The sequence below is a fragment of the Pan troglodytes genome, chromosome 6, assembly GCF_028858775.2.
Source record: "Pan troglodytes isolate AG18354 chromosome 6, NHGRI_mPanTro3-v2.0_pri, whole genome shotgun sequence".
NCBI lineage: Eukaryota > Metazoa > Chordata > Mammalia > Primates > Hominidae > Pan > Pan troglodytes.
The window spans coordinates 45,720,567-45,741,715 of NC_072404.2; the positions used below are offsets into that span (position 1 = coordinate 45,720,567).

Sequence of the window (21,149 nt, forward strand, 5' to 3'; positions counted from 1 at the left end):
TGTTTAGAAAGAACTGAGTATTTTTCTCTATAGTATTTCCATGAACTTTCTTCTAATATTCAACATGAGAAATCTGAAAATGCCTACAAGAAAAACATATAGAAAGCAAAGAATTCTTAAGGCCAAGAAAGTGGAACATTAAGCATTTTGATCTGTTAGGCATCGTACAAAGGATGAAGAGACCCACCCCAAGAGGACTTAACAGTTGGCAAGGACAACCATAGTATCATAAATAAATTAAGCTAGAAAAAATACTAATGCATACTGTACCTCTATTATTTTAAGAGTGTAGAGCTTTCTTACACAATTCTTAGTGATAAATTCTCTTTGCTACCATTGACCATATAGTTTAAAATTTTCAGTTATTTTTTTCAGCCAACTTTGGATGTGTTCTGAAGTTTTTTTTTTTAAATTGACACATATTAATTGTACATATTTATGGGGTACAATGTGATATTTTGATACATGTGTACAATGTGTAATGATCAAGCCATGGTAATTAGCATATCCATCATCTAAAACACATCATTTCTTTTTGTTGGGAACATTCAGTATCCTCTTTTTTGCTGTTTGAAACTATATATTATGTTACCTATAATCATCCTACCATGCTTTAGAACACTAGAACACTAGAATCTTCTGTTCTACTTTTTACTTATATGAGATCAACTTTTTTTAGCTTCTGCACATGAGTGAAGATGTGGTGGTGAACTTTCTGTCCTAGCCTATTGCACTTAATGTCTTCTAGTTCCATCTGTGTTGCTGTGAATGACAGGATTTCATTCTTTTTTTGTGTCTGAATAGTATTCTATTGCGTATATATACCACATTTTCTTTACCCATTATTCTGTTGTTGGACACTAGGTTGATTCCATATCTTGGCTATTGTGAATAGTGCTGCAGTAAACCTTATTTCTTTTTATTGTTTGTAAGTTTTTCGCCCAGTAGGAAATCTGTAAGGCTTAGGTCTTCTATTTAAAATGTCACCTATTTAATCATGTTTAATTAGGTTGATGGAGGGGCAACTTTCCTATTTTTAAAATTTTGAAAACAAAGTGGATACTAATCGTACTTTCTTAAAATGGTATGCTAACATTTTAAATTTAATGTTTTAAGTTGTATTTCTTTTACGAGATTTCTTTATTAGTAGCTACTTTGTTTATGAGGGAGCAGGGATAGGATTCCCATAAGTGAGAATAAGAAGCAGTTATCACCGATGGGTAGTAATTTTTAGGGGTCTGTTAAGGGTCTCTTAATATTAAAGGAATCAGAATAATACCATAATTCTTTTATTTAAATAGTACAAGTGAGCCATTGATTAACATCTGGCTTAGATGTTAATCTAGTGTTAGAATTAGATGTTAGATGTTAGAATTCAGTATAGGATCCCTTGATAAGATTTTTTAATGTAAGTTCTCTTGAACCAGTAGCACCTTTTTTCCCTTCAAAGTGTAATCTTGACATCTCTCTACAATTCAGAGTAGTGAATGGTCCTCAGGTGTTTAGCAGGTAATTTGTTACATGTAAAAATTAAAGTTTGTAATTAATATACCTCTATACTACAAATTAGGGTGGATTTACACTTACTCTTTTTTTATTTTATTATTATTATACTTTAAGTTTTAGGGTACATGTGCACAATGTGCAGGTTTGTTACATATGTATACATGTGCCATGTTGGTGTGCTGCACCCATTAACTCGTCATTTAGCATTAGGTATATCTCCTAATGCTATCCCTCCCCCCTGCCCCCACCCCACAACAGTCCCCAGAGTGTGATATTCCCCTTCCTGTGTGATGTTCCCCTTCCTGTGTCCATGTGTTCTCATTGTTCAATTCCCACCTATGAGTGAGAACACACGATGTTTGGTTTTTTGTCCTTGGGATAGTTTGCTGAGAATGATGGTTTCCAGTTTCATCCATGTCCCTACAAAGGACATGAAGTCTTCATTTTTTATGGCTGCATAGTATTCCATGGTGTATATGTGCCACATTTTCTTAATCCAGTCTATCGTTGTTGGACATTTGGGTTGGTTCCAAGTCTTTGCTATTGCTTGAAATAGTTGTGACATGTTTCCTTGAGCAGAGGAGAAAGTGATGGTGTTACAGTGAGTGCACTTATTTATTCTATAGCCTGACAGAGTATTTGTGATTGTAAATGTCATCTATTTGTGTTGGGGAAGAACAAAAAATGAAGGGCTACTCCTGTGTTCAGGGTTTCTAAGAAAAACACAAAGTGTAATATCTGTTGAAAACAAACTTGGATGATGACTTTTAACCTTTAAAATTACCTTCAGCCAAGCACGTCTATCAACTTTACCAGCTGTTTTGAAAATACCTAATACCTGTGCCATGGTTCAGCTGTGAAGAGGACAGAGTTGGTTTGAATAAGAGTAGTTATAGGAAGTTTGTCCTTAAAAGTCCTGAAGATAAGTCTTGATGCTGAGTCATACATATTTACTCCCTCTGTGACTAACTGAATAAACTCAATTAGTCAAGGAAATTGTGTCCTTGACTCAGGTGCATTTGTCACAAATCACACCCTCCAACTTTAGGATTACATCAGACTAAAATTATGGACAAAGCAAGTTGCTATGTTAATTCTTTTCTAACACAAGGAGTGGTTTATCATCACATTGCCCACAGTAATATCATTGCAGTTTTATATGTTTAGGGTGATTTCTCAAACTCTTCCTCAAAATTATAGAGTTTTATAAAGCCATTTTCATTTTTGGAGCAAGAAGGAAGTAAGCTTTGTTGTGCATTAGATGCTTACCACTTGCCAAACGTTGTATTATATGGAACATGAGACAAGTAACACACAGTTTCTACTTGCAGGCAAACAGGACGATATAACACATGAAACAGAATGAAAGTTTACTCAAAGTTGAATTTTAAGAATAGTTTTGATTTTTATCAAAGACCATCTTAGTTATTTATATGTGTTGAAGATTTATAATCTGTAAATCTGAAGTGTTGGAGCTATTGGGTGGGGGAGAAAGAAGACTTAAACATTCTACTTAGGAAGCTATTTGTAAACTCCCTTTTTTGTTTTTAACTTTTAGGTTGAGGGGTACATGTGCAGGTTTGTTATATAGGTAGATTTTGTGTCACAGGGGTTGGATGTACAGATTATTTTGCCACCTACGTAATAAGCATAGAACCTGATAGGTAGTTTTTCTGTCCTTACCTTCCTCCCTCCCTCCCTCCACCTTTAAGTAGGTCCTGGTGTCTGTTGTGCCTTTCTTTGTGTCTATACATATCCAATGTTTAGCTCCTACTTAGAAGAGAACCTGTGGTATTTGGTTTCCTGTTCCTGTGTTAATTCACTTAGGATAATGGCCTCCAGGTCCATCTGTGTTGCTGCAAAGGACATGATCTTGTTCTTTTTTATGGCTACATATTATTCCATGGTGTATATATACCACATTTTCTTTATCCATTCCACCATTGGTGGGCATTTAGGTTGATTCCATGTCTTTGCTATTGTGAATAGGGCAGTGATGAATATACGTGTGCATGTGTCTTTATGGAAGAGCAATTTTTATACCTTTGGGTATATACGCAATAATGAGATTGCTGGGTCAAATGGTAATTCTGCTTTGCGTTCTTTGAGAAATTGCCAAACTGCTTTCCACAATGGCTGAACTAATTTACATTCCTACTAGCAGTATGTAAGTGTTCCCTTTTCTCCGCAACCTTGCCAGCATGTTATTTTTTGACTTTTTAATAATAGCCATTTTCACTGCTGTGAGATGGTATCTCATTGTGGTTTTCATTTGCATTTATCTCATAATTAGTGATGTGGAACTTTTTTTCATATGCATCTTGGCCACTTACATGTCTTCTTTTGAAAAGTGTCTGTTCATGTCCTTTGCCCACTTTTTAATGGGGTTGTTTATTGATTTAAGTTGCTTATAGATTCTGGATATTAGACTGTTGTTGGATGCATAATTTGCAAATCTTTTCTTCTGTAGGTTGTCTGTTTACTCTGTTGATAGTTTCTTTGCTGCACAGAAGCTCTGAAGCTTAATTAGATCTCACTTGTCAATTTTTGCTTTTGTTACAATTGCCTTTGGCATCTTCATGAAATCTTTGCCATGTCCTATGTCCAGAATGTATTTCCTAGGTTATCTTCCAGAGTTTTTTCAGTTTTAGGTTTTACATCTAAGTCTTTAGTCCATCTTGAGTTGATTTTTGTATATGGTGTAAGGAAGGAGTCCAGTTTCAATCTTCTGCATATGGCTAGCCCATTATTTCAGCACCATTAATTGAACAGGGAGTCCTTTCCCCATTCTTTGTTTTTGTTAACTTTATCAAAGATTAGATGGTTGTAGGTGTGCGGCATTATTTCTGGGTTCCCTGTTCTGTTCCATTGGTATATGTATCTGTTTCCTTCTTTCTGTCTCTCTCTCTTTTTTTTTTTTTTTTTGGTTTGAGATGGAGCCTCGCTCTGTCGTCAGGCTGGAGTGCAGTGGCGTGATCTTGGCTCACTGCAACCTCTGCCTCCTGGGTTCAAGCGATTCTCCTGCCTCAGCTTCCTGAGTAGCTGGGACTACAGGTGTGCACCACCATGCCCAGCTAATTTTTGTATTTTTAGTAGAGATGGGGTTTCACCATGTTGGCCAGGATGGTCTCCATCTCTTGAACTCGTGATCTGCCCGCCTTGGCCTCCCAAAGTGTTGGGATTACAGGCGTGAGCCACCGTGCCTGGCCTGTTGAGGGTTTTTAATATGAAGGGATGTTGAATTTTATTGAAAGCCTTTGAGTTTTGGGATGATCATGTGGTTTTTGTTTTTATTTCTGTTTATGTGATGAATCACATTTATTGATTTGCATATATTGAACCAACCTTGCATCCCAGGAATAAAGCCTACTGATGGTGGTGGATTAGCTTTGGATGTGCTGCTAGATTCGATTTGCTAGTATTTTATTGAGGATTTTTGCATCTGTGTTATCAGGGATCTTGGCCTGCAGTTTTCTTATTGTGTCTCTGCCAGATTTTGGTATCAGAATGATGCTGGACTCAAATAATGAGTTAGGGAGGAGTCCATCCTTCAGTTTTTTCAAACAATTTCGGTAGGATTGTTCCATACTAGCTCTTCTTTGTATGGGGTTGTTTTTGCATGTTGAATTGTTTCAGTTTCTTACAGATTCTGGTTATTGGACCTTTGTTGGATGCATAGTGTATTAGTCTGTTCTCATGCTGCTATGAAGAAATACCCAAAACTGGGTAATTTATAAAGAAAAGAGGTTTCATTTACTCACAGTTCCATGTGGCTTGGGAGGCCTCAGGAAACTTAGAATCATGGCAGAAGGCACTTCTTCACAGGGCAGCAGGAGAGAGAATGAGTGCAAGCAGTGGAAATGCCAGACGCTTATAAAACCACCAGATCTCATGAGACTCACTATCACAAGAACAGCATGGGGGAAACTGCCCCGTGATCTGATTACCTCCACCTGGTCTTGCCCTTGACACATGTGGATTACAGTCCAAAATGAGGTTTTGGGTGGAGACACAGCCAAACCATATCACGTAGTTTGCAAATATTTTTTCTCGTTGTAGAAAAATATTTATCTCATGGCCTGCAGCCATGAGCATGGAGTGTTTTTCCATTTGTTTGTGTCATCTCTGATTTCTTTGAGCAGTATGTTTTGTAGTTCTCCTTGTAGAGACTTTAACCTCCTTCATTAGATATATTCCTAGATACCTTCTTTATTTTTTCGTGGCCATTATAAATGGGATTCTTTGTTCATTTTTAATTGGGTTGTCTTTTAATTATTGAGTTAACAATAGTTCTTTATATGTATTCTAGATACAAGTCCATTGCCAAATATATGATTTGCTTTTTTTTTTCCGTTTCTGTGGGTTGTTTTCACTTTCTTCATGGTGTCACAAGTATTTTTAATGTTGTTAAAGTCCAATTTATCTATTTGTTTTTTGTCACTTGTGCTTTTGGTGTTATATCAAGGAACGATTGTCTAATCCAAGCTAATGAAGACTTATTCTCATGTTTCTTCTAGGAGTTTTAGAATTTAGTGCTTACATGTAGGTCTGTGATTCATTTTCAGTCGATTTTTGTGTATGGTGTTAGGAAGGGTTCCAACTTCATTTATTATTTTGCATGTGGATATCCAGTTGTCTCAGCATCATATGTTGAAAAGACTATTCATTCTTTCTCTATTTTATTGTCTTGGTACTCCTGTTGAAAATCAAATGACCTTGGATAAAAGGGTTTACTTCTGAACTCTCATCAGATGTTTTTAAATGGCAGTTTTAATTTTAATAAATTTACTGATAATTTATTGGAGAAATGATTATGAAACACATCCTGTGAGCCAGGCACTACCTTAGCTTGCAGAGTTATGGCAGTAAACAAGAGGGAGACTCCCTTGACCTTGCAGATTACATTTTAGTGGAGAATGAAAAGATATGTGAAGAATATAAAACATTTGGGAACATTAGAGAAGGATAAAAGTATATGTTTGTGGGCATTACATTGTTTTCTTCACATAGCCCTCTATGTCTCTTATAGTGCATTTAGCTCTTCCTGCCATGTCTATAGTTAATATTTTTATATGCATGTGTAATCTACCCGACTAGGCTAAACACTTCTTCAGGTCAAGGTCCATCTTTGCCAGTCTATCCCATCTAGATATAGTATATGTTTAGTGGGTATGTGATGAATGAATAAATAGATTAATTACTTTTGGGGACTGAGTTTATGATGAAATTTTTTTTTTTTTTAGACTGAGTCTCACCCTGTTGCTCAGGCTGTAGTGCGGTGGTGCAGTCTCGGCTCACTGCAACCTCTGCCTCCCAGGTTCAGGTGATTCTTCTGCCTTAGTCTCCCAAATAGCTGGGACTACAGGTACCCACCACCACACCCAGTTAATTTTTTTCTGTATTTTTAGTAGAGATCATGTTTCACCATGTTGGCCAGGCTGGTCTTGAACTCCTGACCTCAAGTGATCCTTCTGCCTCGGCCTCCCAAAGTGCTGGGATTACAGGCATGAACCACTGTGCCTGGCCTGAATGTTTTATACACATCCATTAATATATACATAAACCTTTAAAATATCCATGTTATTCAGAGCTGTTACAGTAGTTTGGAAATAAGAGTGGAATCCTTTATATTTGTGTTACTCTAGGTTACACTTCTTTTTTTATCTAGAATCTCAAGCTAAGTCTCCCTGCTTCAGCCCAGATTTCTATTTGGTACTTAACCTCAGCCAGGGCCCCGCTTTCCTTTCCTTCCTCACTCAAGTAATTTCAGCCCTCATTCTGTCCATAATGAGTCACTGAGCACCTCTCTCATCTGTTTCCGTCAGGGAGTGAACCAATATTTTAAATTTTAACCCAAGAACAGAGACCTGGGCAAGTCCTGGGTAGGGTAAAGTTATTTGATGTGATGGTTATTTTTTAAATTTTTTTTGGTTTTAAGGAGTGAAAAGTTTAATAGGCAAGAAAGAAGGAAGGAAGAAGAAAACAGCTCCCCTGTACAAAGATAAAGGGAGGGGGCGATTCGAACAAAGAGAAAACCCTGTGTGTGCGTCAGAAAAGTGGCTGCTTATATGAGGAGGCTAGAGGAGGTGGTGCCTGATTTGCATAGGGCTCAGGGGATTGGTTTGACCAGGCATGTCACTCACGTAGCCCGCGGAAAAAACTGGCCCTCCCACCCTAGCTTTTTAATATGCAAATGCAGGGTGCCATGATGCTCTACACATATGGGGATATGTGGGGGCGGCCATGTTGCCAGGCACCTGTGAGGCGAGGGGAAGAAGGCGGCAGGAATCACCATGTTTGGGTGGACCCAGTTTCTAATGGCCTGTATTTGCATATCAAAGGTTGCTGACTCGGCTCTAAGAGCTGGGGCTTGCTAGACAAGAAACGTTTCTGGAGCCGCTTTAAAGGAAATGAAAACTTCCCCAAGGACCCCTTTTCCTAGCTGCCTAAAATAATTTCTTAATAAACTCCTATAACATCCCCCCATGTGGAGATGTCACCATAACTGCTCTTAAGGGGTTTTGGGTGATGACTCTTTCTGGCTATTTCCTGCTGAGAAGGGGCATCAAATGGGGAACAGCAGCTAGGGCTTCTGGGGTTGATCTAAGGGTCCTTGGAAGAAAGGTGTGTCCATGTGTGGTTTAGTTTGCAGCACTATTTGGAGTTTGATTGCTTCTAGGTGAGAGGAAACAATTCAAGTTATAGTATTGAGTATACAGGGTCCAAATATTAATACAAGACATAAGCTCTCTGTCCAATATTTCAGTTAGAAGGTGCTACTGTGTATAACCCTATTGCAAATAGTAGAGTGAGTATAGCAGTTCCCACAAGTGTGGTATAGTAGATAATTTTCATCTAAAATTTTACTTGCCAAGATATTTGGGGATTTATGAAGTTCCTTGGTTTTATTTCCCAAACCAAGAAACCTCAGGGTTATGGGCACCCTACTCACTTTCATTACCTGGCAGAATTTGCAGGATAATTGCCCAGAACCAGCATATTGATCCAGATTTTTATGTTATCCATCCCATTTTGTTTCTTCCAAGCTGTAGGAGATCGCCACTTGATTCACAGGAATAAGCAGGGTTAGTCTAAAATGTAGGCAAAAAGCTTAAAAACAATTAGACTAGGATTTAATGACAAATGTATGATAAGCTTTGGAGCACAATTTCTCTCTCCAGTCCTCATTTTTGGTAAAAACAAATTATGATAGGACCGTGTGTCTTGTTTGTAGAATAAATTTTAGTCTTATACTTGGCCTGATTATTTGCATAAAGTGCAGCAAGAGTGGTTATTTCTACATAGGCCTTTTGGATTGGCTTTGATGGAACTCTGTTCCACAGGAATCTCAGATAAGACCTTTAAAGCTGAGCCCAGCCATGCGCATGGGTTTGTATCCTCAAATACCTGTGAGTTGGGTGAGCTCCTCTTGAGGTCCCAAGATAAACTTGGAGCTCCTGGACCTGTTAGAAAGTGACATTCTTTACTGACGACAGGTTAAGATCTCTGTTCATGGACTGTGTAGACAAGGTATGAGGCCAGTACTCCCCAAGGGGCTTTTATTGGCTCTGCATGTCAAGCTTGATTCCTTAAAGGGAAACACACCCTTTCAGTCAAAGCCTTGGTAAAATAACCAGTTTTTCCAATTGTGTCCTGTCGACAAAGAAAAATGGATTCTTATTGCACTGATGGAAACAATTATATTGCCGTAAGTTAAGAGTACTCACAGATAGTTTCCAAATTCTGGAGGAACCAGGCAGAGAAAAAGAAACATGCTCCAAATTTTGTTCACAGGAGCATACCTTATTCAATTATTAAAGGCCATAAATAGTTAAAATAAGTTTCCTGGACTCTGAAAAACAAAACAAGGATCAGCAATATTGCAAGCGAAAGTGAAAAAGGTGGCTTTAACTTTCTGAGTCCAGTCCATTTAATTAGCTCTTGTTTTGCTTGATATTTGTGAACATGTCAGTTCTTTGAGTCCTGTATGTTCTTCCTGTATTCCAGTGTTAACAATCTTCAAGGCTATTAAGAATCTGCATTTGAGAACATCTGTTAAAGTTCTTAATATGGCTTGATTATAAACCGTCTTTTGAGAAGGAACAAAGCAAGACAATTGTCTGTGAATGACAAAATTTCCAGGATACAGTTAAAAACATGTCAGACAAAAGTTTATTTATCTCTGTGGTTTACAATAACTTTACCCTTAATTATGATTGATAACGTATACTTAGATGTTAGAATTTTAGAAATCCCATTCAATTTGGGAACATATATTAGTATTCACCAAAATATAACTTAAAGAAGATTGGACATATTTTGGCAATCTCATGTGACTAAACATGTCAAATAATCTTTTTTACCTCTTTTCTGAATGTTTCAGGGACCTTCTGAACCATCCAAAAAGCCAGGCATCAGGAAGGACAATTTTGAAACTTGAAGTTTGATTTTGGGAGGCCTGTTAAATGTTAGAGGTTTAGAACATTTGATGTTATGAAATAGAATTCCAGATTGCCAAATGATGACTCAAAAGGCAAAAACCTTTCATTAGCCTTTACCATGACATGGAAATCCTGTTCAAAGCCAAAGTTTACCCTTGCATTAATTTATTAATGTTAACCCCAAGTTGTTTCTATGAAATCTTATAGATCATTGCATCTAATCATAACCAATTTGACTGTGAGGTGAAATTTTCAGAAGCCTTTTATAACCCTTTTACTAAAGAACAGATTAGTGTCTTAAGACCTGCTTGCCATGGTTTTATTTCAATGTCCAGTTTGTGAAAAGACCATATAATACCCTTTTGAGTTTAATTAATGTTCACTGTTAACTTTTAGCAACTTTTATTTTTGGTGAAAAATCTGGTTAGTAAGCAGTTTTAATTATATACTAGGTGTGGATCCTAGGACCCAGAGAGAAATGCAGATAAAAGTTTGACTTTTCAGCATCCAGCTCTATATGTCCCAGCCTTACCTATCTGTAAAGCAGGCAGTATACAATCTTGGAATGTTTAGCAAACCTAGTATCTAAGTTGTATGATTTAGACCACCTATTTGCATTTTGACGACACTCGCATTTTACCAATAATTCTTAAGACTGTTTTTATTTCTTGAAGTCATGTGAACTAAAAAATATTTAAGTGCTTATTTTTCTTTAAGCCAATTAGAGCTCTTTTTATAGACATTACACACAACACATATATAGCAACACAAACATATAGAAGATTGAGCCCTTGTTAAGATTTTTCATTTGCCAGTTTCTTAATAGGGTTACTGGCTTTAGGGTGGAGCCCTTAGAGAAACAAGGCCAGGTAGCATGCATTTTTTAGGGCCTAATAAGCAGGTACAGCTGAAGGCAAAGACAGATCCCTAAAATTAAGGGTGCCATTTTATACTGGATCTTGGGTCCGTATAAACAGTGTAGTGCTTCTACCATGCTCTTCATTGCAAGGCAACCCAAAGCAAATTGGCTTATTTTGTAATTAGCCCATGTGATGGTTATTTTTGTGTGTCAGCTTTAGTATAAGTATATAACTTAAAGAAGATTGAACATCTTAAGTGGCTAAAAGATGAGCTAAAAGATGTCCAGATGGCTGGTTAAACACAATTTCTGGAGGTATCTGTGAGGGTATTTTCAGAAGAGATTAGCATTTGAATCAGTAGACTGAAGATCTCCCTCACCAATGAGGTGGGTATCATGCAGCACATTGAGGGTCCCAAAAGAACAAAAAGGCAAAAGAAAGGACAAATTTACTCTGTCTGTGATATGATTTGGCTCTGTGTCCCCACCCAAATCTCATTTTGAATTGTAATCCCCACGTGTGGAGGGAGGGAGGTGATTGGATCATGGTGGCAGTTTCCTAGATGCTGTTCTTGTGATAGTGAGAGAGTTCTCAGGAGATCTGATGGTTTTATAAATGGCTTTCCTCTGGGCTTTTCACTTTCTCTCCTGCCTGCTGCCATGAAGAGGTGCCTGCTTCCCCTTCTGCCATGATTGGAAGTTTCCTGAGGCCTCCCCAGCCATGTGGAACTGTGAGTCAACTAAACTTCATTTGTTTATAATTATTCAGTCTCAGGTGGTATCTTTATAGCAGTGTGAGAATGAATTAATACACTCTGCTTGAGCTGGGTTTTGCAGAACTCTTCTTAAGTTCTGTGAAACCACACATCTGAATAGGGCACTGCTTTTGTACTTTTTCCTGAAAAGTACAGAAGAGTGATGTATGTGAATGTTTACCTAAGCAATACCTTTCCTGTTTATAGCAGAAGGAGCCATTGTATTTTCTTTAAAGCATGGAATAGTAATGATTTATTTTCCTCACAACTGCAGATCCTTGGATTAATAGTTGATTTTCTTAATTTTGACGCTCTATACTGCTCGTTAAATACTGTGTATAATTTGGGATGTTGAGCAGTATGTTTTGTGATCTCATAAGACATCAGATTTAGATTGAAAGCTCAAATCTTTTCAGGAAAATGTCTGTTTTTTTCCCCATTTTATTGAAGTTGTAGTTCACAGTAGTAATAACGGTGTTATAGTGGATGAAATTTTTTTTTCCACCAAAAGCCATTAACATGTAAAACACATTAATGTTTTTTGAAATGAGCAATTCTCCTATTTTTCATATATTTCTTTTTTATTTTGAGACAGTTTCAAAATAATTTTGAAATGAGCAATTCACCTATTTGACTACACAGACTTCCAGTATGCTTGCATAAAAGGAAAAGTCATGTGAGAACATCTGAATTTAGAAGTACTTGAAAGTAAAAGACTGAAGACATAAAGGAAATGTAAGCAGGATGATAAATGTCAGTTGATTTAAACTGACAGGAGCTCTGTTCTGCTTTATAGCATATTCTTGTAGGGAGAGCTGATCCTAGCTGATGGCTAGCTCTGGAGCAGGCTTGTTGAAGCTGTTCATAAATGTATTTATGTTTTTAGAGACAGTATCTCACTCTGTCACCCAGACTGGAGTATGGTGGCATGATTATGGTTCACTGAAGCCTTGAACCCCTGGGCTCAAGTGACCCTCCTACTTTAGGCTCCCAAATAGCTGGCATTACAGCAGTGTGCCACCTGTTCATAAATTTAGAACAATATTTAGTGTCAAGTTAGTGATTTTTCTAAGGGTGGAACAGGGATTACTACAAGGTGAACATGCTTCTGTAATCGCCACACAGGTCAGGAAATAAAACGTTATTTATATTCTATATTTCTTTATGTGATGTCTAGACACTATCTTCATATTCCCCAGAGGTAACTACTGTCCTGATTTAAAACACCATAGATTTTATGTGATTTAAAAATATATGGACACAGTATTATTTAGCCTAAAAAAGGAAGGGAATTTGGTCACCTTGATACTATGCTAAGTGAAATAAGCCGTAACAAAAAGACAAATAATGGAGCCGGGTGTGGTGTTGCATGCCTGTAATCCCAGCCACTTGGAAGACTGAGGCAGGAGTATTGCTTGAACCTAGAAATTAGAGGCAGTAGTATGCCATGATCACAGCAGTTAATAGCTATTACAATCCAGCCTGGGCAATATAGCAAGACTCTCTCTCTCTCTCTCTCTTTCTAAAGACAAATACTAAATGATTCCATTTTTTTAAAAAAATTTATTTTTTGAGACAGGGTCTCTGTCACCCAGGCTGGAGTAAAGTGGCATGATCTTGGCTCACTGCAGCCTCTGACTCCTGGGCTTAAGGGATCATCCATTTTTCTCTTTTTAGTAGAGATGGGGTTTCACCATGTTGCCCAGACTGGTCTCAAACTCCTGAGCTCAAGCCATCTGCCTGCCTTGGCTGCCCAAAGTGTTGGGATTACAGGTGTGGCCACTGTGCCTGGCCTAAATGATTCCATTTAAATGAGGTATCTAAAGTAGTAAAATTCATAGAAGATATTAATAAAATGGTAGTTGCCGGGGCTTGGGGGATGGGGAAATGGAGAGTTAATGGTCATTAGGTTTTAGGTTTTTTTTTGTGTGTGTGTGTGTGTGTTTTTTTTTTTTTTTTTTTTGAGATAGGGTCTTTATGTCGCAGAGGGTGGAGTGGAGTGGCATGATCATGGTTCACTGTAGTCTCAAACTCTTGGGCTCAAGTGATCCTCTTGCCCTGTCTCAGCCTCCTCAGTAGCTGGGACCACAGGCACGAGCCCATAAGTTTTTGTCTTTAGTTTTTGATGTAGTAAATCTGTGTTGAAATTCAGAGTTATTGCAGATATCAAGAATTAGTATAAATCTAAATAATTAAGGCAGAGTGGTATTGTCACAAGGATTGACAAATAGATCAGTGGCATAGACTAGACTTGTATTAGGCTGTTTTTATTTTGCTATGAAGGAATACCTGAGATTGGGTAATTTATAAAGAAAAGAAGTTTAATTGGCTCATTGTTCTGCAGGCTGTACAGGTGTGGTGCCAGCATCTGCTCAGCTTCTGGCAGGGGCCTCAGGGAGCTTTTACTCATGGCAGAAGGTGAAGTGGGACCAGGTACATCATATGGCAAGAGCAGGAGCGAGAGAGAGCTGGAGGAGGTGCCACATACTTCAAACAACCAGATCTCGCAAGAACTCACTATTGTGAAGACAGCACCAAGAGGATGGTGCCAACCCATTCAAGAGAAATCCACCCCAATCATCCAGTCACCTCCCACCAAGCCCCACCTCCAACATTGGGGATTACATTTAAACATGAGATTTTGGGGGACAAATACCCAAACTATATCAAGACTTTAGAAACAGATCCATACTGGTATGGCACTTGATTTATGACAAAAATAGTAATAACAGAGCAGTTGAGATAGGCCTGAGTTTTGAGACCTTGGGTCTCTTGGTTCCTTAGAGAGGCAATTCTCAAATATTTTGGCGTCAGGGCCCCTTTACATTCTGTTGTTTATGTGGGTTTTATCTATTGCTATTACTGTATTAGAAATTAAAACTGAGAACTGAAAAAATATTTATTCATTTTGAGAAAATAAACCCAGGTAACATTAACATAAATGGCATATCTTTATGAAAATTTTAAGATTTAGTGAGAATAACATTGTTTTACATTATTTCAAAAATTCTTTAATGTCTGGCTTGATAGAAGACAGATGTACCTGCTTCTGCATTCAATCTGTTGCAATATATTTTTATGGTTGAAATATATGAAAATAGGCCGGATGCAGTGGCTCATGCCTGTAATCCCAGCACTTTGGGAGGCTGAGGTGGATGGATCACGAGGTCAGGAGTTCAAGACCAGCTGGCCAACATAGTGAAACCCCGTCTCTACTAAAAATACAAAAAAATTTAGCTGGGCGTGGTGGCAGGTGCCTGTAGTCCCAGCTATTTGGGAGGCTGAGGCAGGAGAATTGCTTGAACCTGGGAGGCGGAGGTTGCAGTGAGCCAGGATCGCGCCACTGCACTCCAGCCTGGGTGACACAGCGAGACTCTGTCTCAAAATAAAAAAGAAATACATGAAAATAATCTGTCCTCAAATAGATGCGTAGTTGGAAAAGGGAGGAGCATGTTCATAGCTTTTTCATGTTAATAGCCTTTTCAGATAATTGTAGATCTTCTTTGATACAACACCAAAACTTGGCAAGTGATAATTTCTTAAAGGTTAATTGTCGTATGTAATCTGAAGCCTGATCAGTAAACCTTTTTGTATTCTGTTACATTAAAATTAATTTCTCTTGCATGATTTTGAAATACCATGCCTTGGTCATTTAAAAAATACTGATTTTTACTAACTTATGCAGATCATTAAAATGGTAAAACATTTTATTATAAATAACAAAAATTCATATTCATTACTTTTACCATGAATCTCATTAGCCAAAGTCTTATTTATTTGGTGGTAGATACAGTTTTCCTTTTCAGGACAAGTAACATATTAGTGTTTTTTTGAAAATGGTTTTGACCTTGTGTTCACCCTGGAATGGTCTCAAGGCCCTCCAGAGGTACAAGGACCACACTCCAAGAGTGATTGAAGTTAGATAGAAACCCTGGATTGTGATCTAGGAAACTGGTATTTTCTTTCTGGAAATGTCTGTTTCTTTTTTTTTTTTTGAGATGGAGTCTCGCTCTATCGCCCAGGCTGGAGTGCGGTGGCGCGATCTCGGCTCACACTGCAAGCTCCGCCTCCCGGGTTCACACCATTCTCCTGCCTCAGCCTCCCCGGTAGCTGGGACTACAGGCGCCCGCCACCACACCTGGCTAATTTTTTGTATTTTTAGTAGAGACGGGGTTTCACTGTGTTAGCCAGAATGGTTTAGATTTCCTGACCTTGTGATCCGCCCGCTTTGGCCTCCCAAAGTGCTGGGATTACAGGCGTGAGCCACTGCACCCGGCCTGGAAAGGTCTGTTTCTTAGTAGAATCCCACTCTTTACCTACCACAAATCTAGTAACATCCTGTTAGATTAATGCCACAAACATTTTATTGATCTCCTATTCTATGTGTTAGATATGAGGCATTCTAAAATGGAAAACCCAATCCTAGCCTTAAAATAGTTAAATGTCTATTGAGAATTAGGTAATTTAACAGCCATAGCATACTAAAGTAACTATTGTGAAAGTATAGGTGAAAGAAAAATTAAGTTTGCCTTGGTAAGCCAAGGACCTCTTCTAACACTAAAATTAGCATTTGAGCTGAGACTTAAAGGGTGGTTAGGGTTGCCAGGGTGGACAGGAAGTGCCAGGGCCTGTGGCACTTACCATGTTCTGCTCAGTGTAACTCAGGAGGGTGGTTGGGATTTAAAAATGTGGTGAGGAAACTGGGCAGTAAGACCGTGTAATGCAAAGAAGCTTAGATTTTATTCTGAATAGGATGGGGAGCCATTGAAGAATGGGATACAATCAGTTTTCTGTATTAGAAGGATTCTAGAGTAGAGAGGAATGAGGCCAAAGGCAGAGCAGTCTTGATAACCCCTTGGTTGAAAGAGATACTTAGGGGCCAAATTAGGGCATTTGGAGGATAAAGACAAGGTGGAAAATATCAAAGGATATTTAGGAAACAGATCGTATGGGTTTGAGGGGGCTTGATTAGATTGGGGGTAATTTAGGTGAGGAGCATAGGCCCTGGAGTCAGGCAGACCTGGGCTCAAATCCTGACTCTGTCACTTCTTAAAGGAATGGCTCTGGACAATTAACCCAAATCTCAGCTTCTTCACCTACAAAATAGGGAGAGTAATTCCTGCTTTATAAGACCCTTAAGAAGATTTGATAAGATACATGCAAAGCTCTTTCTTGCATGTGAGTAAACACATGGAAGCCACTTTTGTTTTTATGAGGATGACTCCCAGGTATCTGATTTAGGCACCTGGGTTGGTTCCGTTCACCAAGTAGGGAATGCAGGAAGGGGAGACCTGGTGTGGAGTGGAGGAGGGTCAGGGCAGGAGCTCACATGGGGACTTGTGGAAGTATTTACTAGGAATTTCAAGTGCAGAAGGGACACCTGGCCTGGAGATAGAGATGTGGGGATTATTTTAGTAGACCTAGATTCATGCCCTTGAATGAGATGTTCTTGGGGTCGGGTAGTAGGAAAGGGTATATAGAGTGTATCAATTTGCTAGGTCCATCATTAACAAAATAGCACAGACTGGGTGGTTTAAATGACAGGAATATATTTTCTCACAGGTGTGGAGGTAGAAGTTGAAGATGAAGGTGTCGTCAGGGTTGGTTTCTTCTGAGGCCTTTTGCCTTGGCTTGTAGATGCCACCCTCTCCTTTTGTCTTAACACAGTCTTTTCTCTGTATGTGTGTATGTCTGAGTCCAGATTTCTTATCGGATTAAGATGCACCCTGAAACTCTCATATTAATTTAATTACCTCTTTAAAGACCTTTTTTCCAGATACTGTGATGTTCTGAGGACCTGGGAATTAGGGCTTCAACATATGAATTTTGGGAGGACACAATTCAGCCCCTAATATAGAATGGGGGGCTATGTAAAACAGGCAGGGGAGGGGAGAGGACTCTCCAGAGAAATAGAAAGCAAACACCTGAGTCTGTGAGAATAAAGGGAGGACTCTAGGGCGGGAAGAGTCAACAGCAAACCTCCCAGATTCCTTTTGTAGTCACTGATACCAAATTGTTTTATTTTTATAAATGTTTTTTTCTAAAATGGAGGCTCTTAATAGGAATGCTGAAGTAAATGTTTAATAGGGTTTGCCCTACTCATATTCATTTGCAAAATGGTTATGAATCAGAGTCCATTCCATGAAGTTTTTATGCCAGAAAGTACTGAATACCTTCTTGCTGTGGTTTAAAATCTACAAGAGAATGGCCTTGAAATGTATTTGTTCAAGCAGATGTCATGACTAATGATTTAGAAATCATGGTTTTCTATTTAAAACTTTCCATCAAGACTCTTTATCATTACTAAGTTCCAACTGCATGGTAGTTTTCAATGCTCAAGTTTTTTGTAAGGAGGTTTAAGGATAATATTGATAAATTCAGAAATCACTCTGCTATGCGCCTCGTCCTTCACCCTTTCCCCAATTTCTGTTAATAATTTGTCAACAAGTCCTGTTAATTCTGCTTCATATCTCAAGTGGATTTACTTCTTTGCAGGTCTGCTGCTACCAGCTAGTCCAAGCCACCACCAGCTCTGCCATGGAGCCTTTTAATTGGACTCCCTGCTTCCATTCTTGTCCTTTCTAGAGAAATCTTTAACAAAAAGCAAGTCATATACTGTGTCATTTCCTGATTGAAACCTTCAGCATCTTCTCTTACACTTTGAGTAAAATCCAGACTCCCTACCATACCTACAAAACCTGCATGATGAAGACCCTGCCCTCTTGCCTGGCCTCCTCTTCCACACCTCATTCACGAGCCTGCCTTCTGCTTCTTGAAGATACCGAGCCTGTGGCTGCCTCAGGGCCTTGGCGTGTTTGGCGTGCCCTTCCCCTGGTTTTCAAATGATCCCTCCAGTCTCACATGTCACCTTGGCAGAGGTGCCGTTCTTCACTGCCACATTAAAATTGCGCTTCCCCCTTTCATATTCTAGTATGTCATGATATATTTATTTGTTTGCTTATTTTTGAGAGTCTTCACATGGCATTTCCCACTTGAATATTTCAAGGTTTTGATAGTGAACACTGGCGAGAGGTAGGAGTGAAATTAGAGTAGATTTTAGAGGGAGAACAACCCTTACTATGTTATTTGGTCTTAAGAAAGTGCAGTTTAGAAAACAATTCGATTTCATTCAGTATTTGGGTTTTATAATTCATTATGAATATTAGCATATGTTTTGTCAGGTGTTTATGTTATATCTTAGTTTCGAGAGGTTTGATTTGTTCTCAGATGACATTTTATCACATCTTTGAGCTAATTTCTTTTCAGTAGTAAATTTTTTTTTTTTGAGACAGAGTCTTGCTGTGTCGCCCAGGCTGGAGTGCAGTGGCGCAATCTCGGCTCACTGCAGGCTCTGCCTCTCAAGTTCACGCCATTCTCCTGCCTCCGCCTCCCAGTGCCCGCCACCATGCTGGGCTAATTTTTTGTATTTTTAGTAGAGACGAGGTTTCACTGTGTTAGCCAGGATGGTCTCGATCTCCTGACCCCGTGATCCACCCGCCTTGGCCTCCCAAAGTGCTGGGATTACAAGCGTGAGCCACTGCGCCGGGCCTTCAGCAGTAACTTTTTAAAAAAAAATAAATAAAATAGACTTAATTTTTTTATTTTAATTTTTATTTTTTGACACAGAGTCATACTCTGTCTCTCAGGCTGAAGTACAGTGGCAGGATCTTGGCTCACTGCAACCTCTGCCTCTCGTTGTTTTAATTTGCAATTTCCTAAGAAACATATAATGTTGAGCACCTTTCATATGCTTATTTGCCTTCTCTGTATCTTTGGTGAGATGTTTGTTCAGCATTTTTGCCCATTTTTAAATTAAGTTGTTCATTTTCTTATTGTTGAATTTTACAAGTTCTTTGCATATTTTGGGTAACAATTCTTTTATCAGATGTCTTTAGTAAATATTTTCTCCCAGTCTGTGGCTTTTCTTCTTATTTTCTTAACACCCTATTTTTTTTTAAAGTACTTATTACTAACTGAAGTGATCTTATTTGTTTACTGTTTGTCTCCTCACACTACAGCACAGGGTAAGGTCCATAAATGACCTGTCTGTTTTGTTCTCTTTTTTGTTTCTAGTGCCTAGCACGGTGCCTGGTTTTGGATGCAGTTGGCAAATATTTGTTGATTGAATGAATGGGTAACAACTGTTAACATTTTCAGTTTGTTTTATTCTCATTGAAAATGGCATCAAACTGATTTGAGTTCTTCCATCTTCTAATTTAAAACTTAAATTTCAGATTTTTACCATAATTTTCAAAATTAGGGATAATGGTTAGCCACTTGCAGTAGTATGAGAAGAGAGTTCCACTATGGTTCAGATGAAGTTGATTTAAGATATGTAATTGCTAATCTATACACTTGCTTTGCCCTCTCCAGAGTGGTTCAGATTTACTTTCCCGGAAGTAGTCACAGGACTGGGCAGTGAAAACAGGTTGGTTTATGTCAGTCCCACAAAGCTTTATGGGATGGGTGCTACCTGCTAGTGTTTACACATATATCGCTACAGATAACACATACACACATGTTGTACCTTGCAAGGTAAAAACTATATTACTCAAATTCTCTGTTCTTGACTGGTTTTTTAAATTTTTATTTTATATTTTATTTCTTTTTGAGATAGGGTCTCACTGTGTTGCCCAGGCTGGTCTTGAACTCCTGGACTCAAACAGTCCTCCTGCCTTGGACTCCCAAAGTGCTGGGATTACAGGCGTGAGCCACCGCACCCGGCCTTGACTGCTTTTTTGTTAGCTGGATTTGCTAAAACTGGAAAGCGATCTGTGGTCTCCCTCTCTAGTTCTTTTCTTTTCTTTCTTTTCTTTTTTTTTTTAATATTTGTGGTAGGTGGTAGTTTTTGGCTTTATTTTGGTATAATATTTGCTATGTTATGTTAATAACTACTGTATTATTGTTTATCTTTGTCTCAAATACTTTTTGTTTTTGTTTTTGTTTTGAGATGGAATCTCGCTCTGTAGCCATGCTGGAGTGCAGCAGCGCGATTTTGGCTCACTGCAAACCTCTGCCTCTTGGGTTCAAGTGATTTCTCCTGCCTCAGCCTCCCAAGTAGCTGGGATTAGGGCTGCGCCACCATGCCCCGCCAATTTTTATATTTTTAGTAGAGACAGGGTTTCACCATGTTGGCCAGGATGGTCTCGATCTCTTGACCTCGTGATCCTCCTGCCTTGGCCTCCCAAAATGCTGGGATTACAGGCATGAGCCACCATGCCCGGCCTATGTTTTGTCTTAAATTCAACTCTTTGAATATTTCTGCCCTCCTTGTGTTTGTTTGAATGTTCCAAGTCTTCTATTTTTAAGTCTTTCTTTGCTTTTTAAATTGCTGCTCTTAAGAGTAACATATCTGAAAGAGGTTTTTAAAAATCCTTTTAGAAGATATTGTAAAAGGTATTTCCATTTTCAATGGCTGCATAACAAACCTTGTCAAAATTTAGTAGCTTACAACTAAAATAATTTTATTATCTTTCATGATTCCGTAGGTTGACTTGGATCAGCTGATGGTTCTTTTGTCCCATGGATGTTCTGCTGGTACTGCAGTCATCTGGTAGCCCACTTAAACTAGAATGTCCATGACAGCTC

The 21,149-nt window shown here is 38.6% G+C and overlaps 1 protein-coding gene across 49 annotated transcripts in view; it reads left to right on the top strand.

Moving 5' to 3' along the window:
• COA1 (cytochrome c oxidase assembly factor 1) overlaps window positions 1–21,149 on the top strand; it is a 120,971-nt gene that overhangs the window by 52,117 nt on the left and 47,705 nt on the right. For 11 of the 49 annotated variants that reach the window (XM_009452952.4, XM_063813912.1, XM_054687227.2 and 8 more), the window contains exon 2: window positions 11,473–11,537. The exons of 18 other annotated variants lie outside the window; for them this stretch is intronic. The gene's annotated coding sequence lies outside the window, so the exon portion shown is untranslated. Of the gene's footprint in view, window positions 1–11,472; window positions 11,538–13,905; window positions 14,256–18,056; window positions 18,440–19,934; window positions 19,990–21,149 lie in introns of those variants that run through there. 20 more of the 49 variants (XM_063813927.1, XM_009452954.5, XM_063813923.1 and 17 more) reach the window with 7 other exon arrangements.